We start from the raw sequence: 9,447 nt of genomic DNA on the forward strand, positions 1-9,447 counted from the left end.
GAACGCGCAGCTAATTAATTAAATAATTTGGTTCTGTACCTTTCTCTTCAGCACAGCCGACAAAGGTTTAAGATGGGTCAGTCCTCCTGCATGCTCAGATCATTCCCTTCCCTTGCTTGAAAAATTGTTCCAAAATGAAAGTTGAACCCACATCTTTTTTATCTGTGAATTCAATGCCGTTCGGCGAGTCTCAAATAAAAATTTGGGCATCTTACTGTAAAAAAAATAAAAATCATTAATATAAAAAATAAACTCTAAATAAACTATGTTCACACCCAGAATCAAACCCAGGTGTTCTCACGAGAGTCCGACGTCTTACTAGGTGAGCTAAAGCACCAGTGACGTCCTTTGTATCTGTAACATTTATATCCTTGATGACAGCTGAAACAACGTTCAAAGAACGGTTCGGAGTGAAAATGGCTATTTTGTTGCTAATTTGCAGGAAATATCTAGAAGAAAGTTCTACAGAAAGTAGCTAAGGGTCCTCAGAAATGTAGCTAGCTTTGTCACTAGGCGTTAGGAACAGCGACAAAGTGGCACTGCCTCTCTCTCTGCTGCTAAAGCTACGGATAGCAAATGCTACGGGCGATGCCTGAGCGTGAACGCGCATGAAGCAGCCTGCTCGACCCGAGCATCTCTCTTTTTCTGTGATTTTACAGAAAAACAGGCAATCACAGTAAAAATGCCAGGGCTCATTCTACAGGACAAGGGCATTGCAGGAGAATGTATGAAGAAGACATTTATTATTTCTATACATGTTTTGGCCGTCAAACTTCCATAACGTCCCTTTAACACCAAACCTTTTTCACTTCACATTTACTATTTCAACTATTTCTCCTAATATTTATGTAGCGTGGTTCGTTATTATAATATTAAATGATCAACAAGATGTGATATTCCTTATAAATATGAATCATCAACCTGATTGGTTGCACCTGATTGGTTGCACCTGTGGGTCCACCTTGGTGCAGCTTCAGGCGGATCACTCCTGGAGCTCCAGCCTGTTTGCTGTTGTGGTTCAGCCTTTCAGGCCCAATGAGCCGACTTGTAAAAATGTCTGCACATTTCACAAGCTGGCGAACAGTGTCACAATGCATTGTGGGTCACACACTGCATTAAAGTAGAATAAGGGTTCAAGTCGACCCCAATCATCTACTCGCGTTGGCCTAGTAGGCTTGCTGTCACCATGGCAACAGCAGCAATCACTCGTGGGTTTGGAAGAGTTAAAATCTGATCTTTAAACTGATAAAAAATCAGATGAAATCTTTAAAACTGATCATCATGGTGAAAACCTAACTAGTTTACTGAGTGAAGGAACCCTGTGCACCTGCTGGCTGCGATCAGTCGAACCACCCCCACTGTGGAGGCTGTGTTATTGATGAGTAATTTAGGCACACAAACCCACTATTTAAGCATCTTCTGTGCGTGTATTTTGTCAACTTGCACTGCTTGGCTCTAATAGCAAAGTACGGTAAGGAACAACTCTTTTTCTGTGTTTTAAAAGAACCAAGCAATGCGTGTGTGTGTGTGTGTGTGTGTGTGTGTGTGTGTGTGTGTGTATGTGTGTGTGTGTGTGTGTGTATGACATTTGTTTCCAAACATTTCCTGACCTGGGAGAATTGTCAACGTGAGCAGCGGACAGTTTAAAGCTCCCTCCCTCGTGTCAGAATCCCGTCACGGTTTTAGGTGGTTCTGGTGGAGAGCAGCTTAGGAAGTGACATCATCACCACCCATCCCTAGAGGACCAGCTCAGGAACACGAATCTCCTCCAGACATTCTTTGCCCCGGCCTTAAAGCTCAAGGCCCGTAATAACAAACCTAAATATTTGCTTAATTTTACAGAACATAAATCATCTAACTTTTTAGTTCATTTATCTTGAAGCGTCCTTCTTGTTGACTGCACTCACTCCATTCCTTGCTGTGACTTTTGTAGTTGGACTCGGACCAAATGGAAAGGCTTCCACTTGAGCCAAATTTTCCAAGTGTGTGCTTTAGTGCCAGCAAATGACGAGGCTTATTTTAGAGATGCACTTCTTCCCCTCCGGTGAACGCAGCAATGCAGTGGCTGGTAGTCATGTCACAGGCAGGAACAGAAGAAGGCTTGTTAGCTTGATAGGCTAACGTCCAAACAAACCTCTTTAACTTGCTGGAGTGATGATGATGATGATGATGATGATGATGATGATGATGAGGTCACTGACCTCCGGCTCTTGTGATGTATTTTTTAGTAAAATCATTTTTGCTGCTTCTCTTGAAGACAAAAAAGAGGAAATCAGAAAGAGCACCTCAAACTAAATAAATGTGCCAAAGGTGATGAAAGTAATGTGTGTGTGTGTGTGTGTGTGTGTGTGTGTGTGTGTGTGTGTGTGTGTGTGTGCGTGTGTGTGTGCGTGTGTGTGTGTGTGTGTGTGTGTGTGTGTGCGTGTGGGTGTGTGTATATGTGTGTGCATGTCTGTGTGTGTGTGTGAGTGTGTGGGTGTGTGTGTGTGTGTGTGTGTGTGTGTGTGCGTGTGTGTGTGTGTGTGTGTGTGTGTGTGTCTATGTGTGTGTGTGTGAGTGTGCGGGTGTGTGTGTGTGTGTGTGTGTGTGTGCGTGTCTGTGTGTGTGTGCATGTGTGTGTGTCTGTCTGTGTGTGCGGGTGTGTGTGTGTGTGTGTGTGTGTGTGTGTGTGTGCATGCATGCGTGCATGCCTGGGTGTGTGTGTGTGTGTGTGTCTGCTCTGTCTTCTCCATCCCCAGTGAGTCGTGGAGGATGGCTGCTTATACTGAGCCAGGATCATCTGGAGGTTTCTTCCTGTTAAAAGGGAGTTTTCCTCTCCACGGTCGCTGCATGCTTGCTTAGTATGAGGATTGCTGTAAAGACTTAGCCTAGTGAACTAGACCAAATTCTTGTTTGCAAAGTTTACATAATACATTTATTTAGTCCGGCTTGCCACGCTAGTAAAGACTGACACTAGTCAGTGACTCGATGCGACCTGGTGGGTTCCTTATATAGGAAACTTGTTACTGATTGGCTTAATGACCTGACCTGTGTTGGAATGTTTACTGTGTGAAGGTCCTTGAGACGACTCTGGTCCTGATTTGGCGTTTTATAAATAAACTGAATGAAATTAAATTAATGTATGTTTGTTCTGACTCAGTTTATGACATGAGGCCCAAGGCTGTGAATTCTCTCTGCTGGGTGTGGTTTTGGCTTCTGAGAAATCCTATTTGTTGCTGGAGGACAAACGACTGGTTCAATTTAATTTAGACACAAATCATCTCACTTTCAATTCTTTGCTGCCCTTTGTTTGTTTTTTAATACATCTTAGAAAACTGAAAAGATGTAAAAGTTGAATTGGCTCCACCAGCCACACCCAGACCCGGTCTGACAACAGGAAGCAGGATAAAAGGCTCAGGTTAAGGTCAAAGGTCAAATTCCAACAAAAGAAAAGAGATGAGCGTCTCAAACATGGCCTCCATTAGAGAGTTCCAAAGCCAAAATCTCCGCTGACCAAAAACAACCCAAAGACCTGTCTCCTAATGACCCCAAAGACTTCTGGGTAAATGTTCCATCGGGAGTCCGACATGGTGGTGGTAGTGTGATGGTGATGACAACAGCAATTATAATGATAAAACCACCAAGTCTTAACAAACCTCTGACTTCTGTTTAATCTCTGGTTATTTTTGCCAAACAGCAGCAGGATCTGATCTTGTCCTTGTCCTTCCACCTGAACACACACCGACTACGCTAACCTTCACAATGTTAAACTCACTGGTGCTTTGGTCAGACCCGCCCTGACTTGCAGCCGGCTGATTCGCTCTTGAGGTCGGACCAATGTTGGACTCATAAACCTGACTCATCGTCCCCGAAACGCTCGCCGGTGCAGCCGGAGCTGTTTTCACAACAGCTTTATTCCTGACGGGTGCGGAGCCTCGTAAAAGCTCCGCCAGGCTGCTGCACATTTATTAATCATTGGTCCTTCAATGTCTGTAGCAAGATGCTGCAGATCTTCTACAAGTCTGTTGTTGAGAGTGTAATCTCTTCAGCCATCGTCTGTTGGGGTAGCAGCATCAGAAGCAGGGACCTGAAAAGGCTCAACAGCCTAATAAAAAGGGCTGGTTCTGTTCTGGGGACGACTGTGGAACCGCTGGAGGAGATAATGCAAAGAAGGATTCTCCAGAGAATCAAGAAAATGATGGACAACCCTGAGCATTCTCTTCACAAGACTGTCCGACAACGGAAGAGTGTCTTCAGTCAGAGGCTTCTTCAGTTTGGCTGCAACACTGACCGCTACTGGAGATCCTTCCTGCCAACAGCCATTGTGATATACAACAACTCTTTGATGACTTGATTATTATTATTATTCTGAGCTACTACAGCAATCAATTTCCCTCTGGGATTAATAAAGTATTTTTGAATTGAATTTGAATGGAACTGAATTGAATCAGAGCTTTAAAAGCTCTCCTGTAACCAGGCAGAGGAATCCTGCTCTGCTGCCAGAACCACGTCCACAGGCCGCCTAAGGCAGGCGATGTTCTTCCATCGGGCTGGAACGAGTGCCACCAAAACCAGGCCAGCGTTATACTTATGCTGTACTGAGAAGAGATTTAATAAGGAAAGCCATAAAAGAGCAGTTTGTAGACTTGCTGCTTATTAAACCCAGTTTGTTATTTACATCAAATTCAAGCACTTTCAAGGTGTTTTCAAGATTTTCCAGACACTTACAGAGAAACTTTACACAATCCAAGACCACAACAGCCTGTTCACTTCTCTGAAAGTTAACATGATTGAATTGCAAATATTTTCAGTAAATATTCGAGACCCTTTAAAGCAGGGGTGTCAAACTCAGTTTTGCTCAAGGGCCACATTGAGGAAAATCTAGTCCCAAGTGGGCCAGACCAGTAAAATTAAAGTACCCGGTATGTATAAATTAAAAACTGCTTCAGATTGTTTTCTTTGTTTTAATACGATCAACACAAAACCAGGCTGGAGCCTGAGGACGGTGTATCCAAAATAGTTTAAGCACAACATCACTATTAATAATAAAACACCTGAAGTGTATTTGAAAATGTGAAATACAAAACAAAAAACCTAGACTATTCCTCAGTAATTCAAATAACTGATTCACAGATCACATGGCTATATCAGTTTCATGCATGTCTTTGACTCCTGATACCTGACATCTTTTAGCTTTCACCAGCAGTTTAATTGAAAAATGAAAGCTTATTTTCAGACTTAACATTGTAAAGTCTGAAAATGAGGTTTACACAATCATCTCGCGGGCCGGATTTAAACTGTGTGCGGGCCTGATCCGGCCCGCAGGCCGCATATTTGACACCCCTGCTTTAAAGGCTTCAGAGCTCACAGAAGAACTCTGCATAAGGCATGCCTGTTTATCATATAAGTGATCCGGCTGGAGTTGTGTAGCTTGTTTAAGAATAAAAACCAGTTATCTAGAACATGTGCATTCATCAGGACCGAAACAGCACTTTTATTTCCAACAGTTTCTTCTAAAGCATGATGGGATGCAGGAGAATCAGCATCTGGACACATTTCAAGTGATCCATGGCTGGAGGATAATGTATGGAAGGCCAAATTGGTCGTAAATTGTGCAACGCCCTCCAGCATCTAATAAATGATGCACAGGAAACCAGGAGGTGTTTATGAGCAGCAGATCTAGATGTTTCACACGTGTGATTTAACACTTTTGATGACTTGTTTATAACGATCTACTGAAGCTTCCAGGTGCCTCACTTAGAATGTTCAAATAACTCATTTAGTGGTGACATCATAGTTTTAGTTCTGGTTTAAAGGATTCACAGAAAGAAAAAACTGTCACACCTCATTAATCAAAGCTTTAGTTTTTGTTTTACGTCTCTATATGTGAATATAGATGAAAAATTAACATTTAGACAGAATTTCACTAATAAATAAGGTCTCTGCTACTGAATACATTAAAATACGGATGAATAAATACATTTACCATTTTTAACACTGTTTTCTACATTTAAAGGGAGCTATTAACCTTGTTTGTTTTGTGATAAATGTGTGTTATACATGAAAAGAATTCTGTAAATTTTGGACATTTTACGATTTATTTTCCTCAATAAAAAAGCAATAATCAGAATTATTCTAACAGGTGTTACTTATCGTTTCTAAGAGCACAAAAACAAACAGCATTGCTTATTTTCTGTGATGAGCTTGCTGTTAAAACGTAAGAGGCTTTAGTTCTGAAGAACAGCTGGTGGAGAAAATAGAAAAGCAAGAAAAAACAGCTGTTTCAAAGACGGATAACCAAGCCCGGCACTACAGACGCCACATAAACGGAGCCAGAGCAGGAGAACAATGGAGGAGTAAAGGTTTTACATTTGTGAGCCCAGTTTGAGACCATGGTTCTCGACCAGAAACGGGTGGCTTGCCAACTCCGGGTCGGGGGAGAGGTCCTACCTCAAGTGGAGGAGTTTAAGTATCTCGGGGTCTTGTTCACGAGTGAGGGTAGGAGGGATCTCACTTGTAGAGCGCCTCTCAGAGTAAGAACTCCAAAGTGCTTTACACTACAGTGTATCATTCATACATTCACACACTGGTGGTGATGAGATATGATGTAGCCACAGCGGCCCTGGGGCGCGCTGACAGAGGCGCCACCGGTCCCTCCGACCGCCACCAGCAGGCAAGGTAGGTTAAGCTTCTTGCCCAAGGACACAACAGCAGAATTCTCGGTAAGGAGCCGGGATCAAACCTGCAACCTTCAGATTACTGGACAACCTGCTCAATCTGTTGAGCTACTGCTGCCCCCAAATGCATCTGGACCTTCGTTCTTCTGCTGGGAATACTTTTGATCAAGTTGGCAGGATCCTTGCCACCACTATTGGGTAGGATTTCGGCATATCTGTGGCGTGATCCGGTGCCACCGCTCTGGAGGAGGCATCTGTGGCGACGGGGGAAAGCTAACGAGGCTGAAGCTTGGGCGGCTACCTCTTCCCCTCGCGTACACCTATCCAGGGATCCGAGGCGTTTGGTGGAGCCCCTTTGCCCCTGGCTAGTTCCTGTTGCTGGTTTTGGTTGTTTGGATCGGCATCGCTATAATTATAGTCCAGTCCGGTTTTAAGGCCAGTCCACAGTACAGAATCGGCAATGCCCCGGGTTTTCAATGACATTCTATTGGCAAATGATTCCGGAGACTTATTTATTAAGGTATTGTTGGACCTATTGGCTGCATTCGATACTGTTGACCATTCTCTCCTGATTTCTAGGCTGGAACATTTTGTGGGTGTTTGTGGAGTTGCGCTGGATTGGTTTGTGTCGTACCTGGCTGACAGAACCTTCAGTGTCTCATTGGGGGATTTTACTTCCTCCATTGCTTCATTCTCTTGTGGGGACCCCCAAGGTTCTGTGTTGGACCCCCTGTTGTTTTCTTTATATCTGTTGCCTTTAGGTTCGATTTTCAGGAAGCATGGGTGTCGTTTTCATTGCTTTGCAGATGATATGTCCCTTTCAAAAGTGACCACAATCAATTGTTGCAGTCTCTTTCCGATTATTTTGTCGAAGTTAGGCATTGGATGTTCTCTAACTTCCTTCTTTTTAATAAAAAAAAGACGGGGGTTGTAGTTTTTGGTCCAAGTGCGTCGTCTGGGACTGGTGTGGTTGATCTTGGTCAGCTCACCCCATTCTTGAGCCCAAATGTGACTTCCCTGGGTGTTGTTCTGGATGGGGATCTTGTCTTGGACAGGCAGATCAGTGCGGTGACAAAATCTAGTTTTATCAGCTAAGACGGATCACCAAGAATAGGAATCTGCTGTCAAAAACGGATTTTGAAAGAAGTAATTTATGCTTTCATTACACCGAAGCTCGATTACTGTAATTCCTTAGCATTAGTCAGTCAAAACTTTCACGTCTCCAGTTGGCGCAGAATGCTGCTGCACGGCTGCTCACTGGGACAAAAAAAGATAGAGCATGTTACTCCTGTCCTGGCCTCACTGCACTGGCTGCCTGTTTGTTTTAGAATCAAGCACAAGGTGCTTTTATGGGCTTTTAAATCTTTGCATGGCCTCGCTCCAGATTACCTCTCTGAGCTACTGGTTTTTTACTCCCTTAAACGGTCTCTGAGGTCAGCTGATAGGATGCTCCTGGAAGTCCCAAAAACAAGACACAAGCTCAGGCGTGACGGGGCTTTCTCTGTAGCGGCCCCTAGGCTCTGGAATGAGCTGCCTTTGAGCGTTAGGTCGGCCTCTTCTCCGCCTGGTTTGAAATCTCTTTTAAAAACCCATTTTTACGCTTTGGCTTTTACCTCAGCATGAGACTTTTAGCTCCAGTTTTTAAGTAAAAGTTTTATGTAATTTTATGTCGTGTTTTGTTTTAATGTATTTTAATTCTGTGAAACACTTTGGTTGGTTTTATAATGTTGTAAGGTGCCATATAAATAAAGCTTGGCTCAGTTCCACCAGAGCCTCGTTCTACACCTCAGCAGGTAAAATCCATTAAGACAGAACAATTAAAAAGACAACAGGTCAACATGACATACAGGCCGACCTGTCTGTCACACACACACACACACACACACACACACACACACACACACACACACACACACACACACACACACACACAGCCATGAGGAACACCTTGGCAGGCTTAGAGCCGGGGAAGTGGGGGGTTTAAATCAAACGAGCGGCGAGCCAGTAACCCGATCCGACTGACAGTGCACGACCTCTCCACACTAATTGATTTAACTTTCTTTCAGGCATTTAGAAGATGCCAATAATGCTGCTGCTTTTTGTTTTGACCGGTTCAGAGAAGACAAATGAAATCTGCTGTCAGTCGAGAGCTTCTTCCTCTCAGGTTATTAACTGCTGCTGCAGGAAGCCTCAGTCTTGTGTTCTCAGGATTAGGATTCAGAAAGCCATTCTAAATGTCAGAACTATTAAAGAAGCCCAGCTTTACAAGTCAAACAAAGAATACTTTCAAAATACAAAACTTACAGCGCTTGGCTTGCCTGCACCTGTTTTAGTAGATTTCCGTTACGCTGCAGAGAAGTCACCCAGAACAGCCAGATGCTTGATGACCTTTTCCACCTTTCTCACAGGAGTAAACATTCCATCACAGGTCAGGTCATTAAGCCAATCAGTAACAAGTTTCCTACATAAGGAACCCAGCAGGTCGCATCGAGTCACTGACTAGTGTCAGAGTCTTTACAGCAATCCTCATACTAAGCAAGCATGCAGCGACAGTGGAGAGGAAAACTCCCTTCTAACAGGAAGAAACCTCCAGAGGATCCTGGCTCAGTATAAGCAGCCATCCTCCATGACTCTCTCTCTCTCTCACACACACACACACACGCACGCATGCACGCACACACACACAAACACACACCCAGAAGGCCCCATCTGGCCCATGAGCCGCACCTTGGACACCATTATAGTAAGTGAAATGCACAGCTGTAACACAAGCTAGGTTTGCTCGAGTCAC

Source organism: Nothobranchius furzeri, chromosome 10, assembly GCF_043380555.1.
Source record: "Nothobranchius furzeri strain GRZ-AD chromosome 10, NfurGRZ-RIMD1, whole genome shotgun sequence".
In the NCBI taxonomy this organism is placed as follows: Eukaryota; Metazoa; Chordata; class Actinopteri; order Cyprinodontiformes; family Nothobranchiidae; genus Nothobranchius; species Nothobranchius furzeri.